Raw genomic sequence first — 1,164 nt, forward strand, 5'->3', positions numbered from 1 at the left:
ACCCTTCCAATGGTCATTTAAAGGGGGGGGTTAATTAGGCCCCCCCCAGAGCCCCAAAATTGGGGTATTTTAGACCCCCCCTCAATGGTCAATAATTTTGGGGGGGGCTGGAAGTTGCCCCCCCCCTCAAGGTCAGGTGTTTCCCACTTGGATTTTTCCCGGTTTTCCATGTTTTTCCCGCATTCCCAGATTTCCCAGGGGGATTTGGGAGGGGGGGGTCTCTGTGTGACCCCCCCCCCGAGGCTTTTCCAAGGGTGTTGGATCCCGTGGGATCCCCGGGATGGCTCCGAGATTCCCGAAAATCCCGGCGGGAAAAGGAAAAGGGAAGGATTTGGAGGGATATTGGAGCCATCCCGGGGGTCTTTCCCCCCCACAATTCCAGGGGAAAACCCCCCCGGGGGGTTTGTTTAATCCAAACCATCCCAAAATTCCTTATTCTTAAAAATATCCCTTAAAAATAAAAGCCAAGGGAATGTTTTTCCAGGCCTTTTTTCCTGTCACATCCACCGGTTTTCCCAAATTAATCCCCCAAAATTCCTGCTGGGGGGGGTTTCCCCTTCCCTGGGGGTTGTTCCCAACCCCTTTCCCGGCTCCACCCGGAAGGATTTTCCCTGGAAAAATGCGGCGTTTTGGCCGGGAATGATCCTGGATCGGGGGGGGCGGAGCCTGGCGGGGGCAGCGGCTTCTTCCGGGAAACCTCGGGAATTGTGGATCGGGATCCGCCTCCCGCCTTCCGGGGGGGGCCTGAGGGGATGGAGGGGTGGGATGGGGTGGGATGGGGGCGATTCCAGGTGGGAATTAGGGATAAAGTGGGGTGGGGAAGCCTCGGGTCCCCTCCTGGTGGCTCCTGTCCCATCCCAGTGTCCCAAATCCCATCCCAGTGTCCCATATCCCATCTCCTGTCCCATCCCAGTGTCCCATATCCCATCCCAGTGTCCCATATCCCATCCCAGTGGCCCATATCCCATCCCAGTGGCCCATATCCCATTTCCTGTCCCATATCCCATCTCCTGTCCCTTCCCAGTGTCCCATATCCCATCCCAGTATCTCATATCCCCTCCCAGTATCCCATCTCCCATCCCAGTGTCCCATCTCCTGTCCCATATCCCATCTCCTGTCCTTTCCCAGTGTCCCATATCCCTTCCCAGTGTCCCATATCCCATC

This window comes from Neopelma chrysocephalum, unplaced genomic scaffold (assembly GCF_003984885.1).
Source record: "Neopelma chrysocephalum unplaced genomic scaffold, ASM398488v2 Primary Assembly neopelma1_97344, whole genome shotgun sequence".
NCBI classification, from domain to species: domain Eukaryota; kingdom Metazoa; phylum Chordata; class Aves; order Passeriformes; family Pipridae; genus Neopelma; species Neopelma chrysocephalum.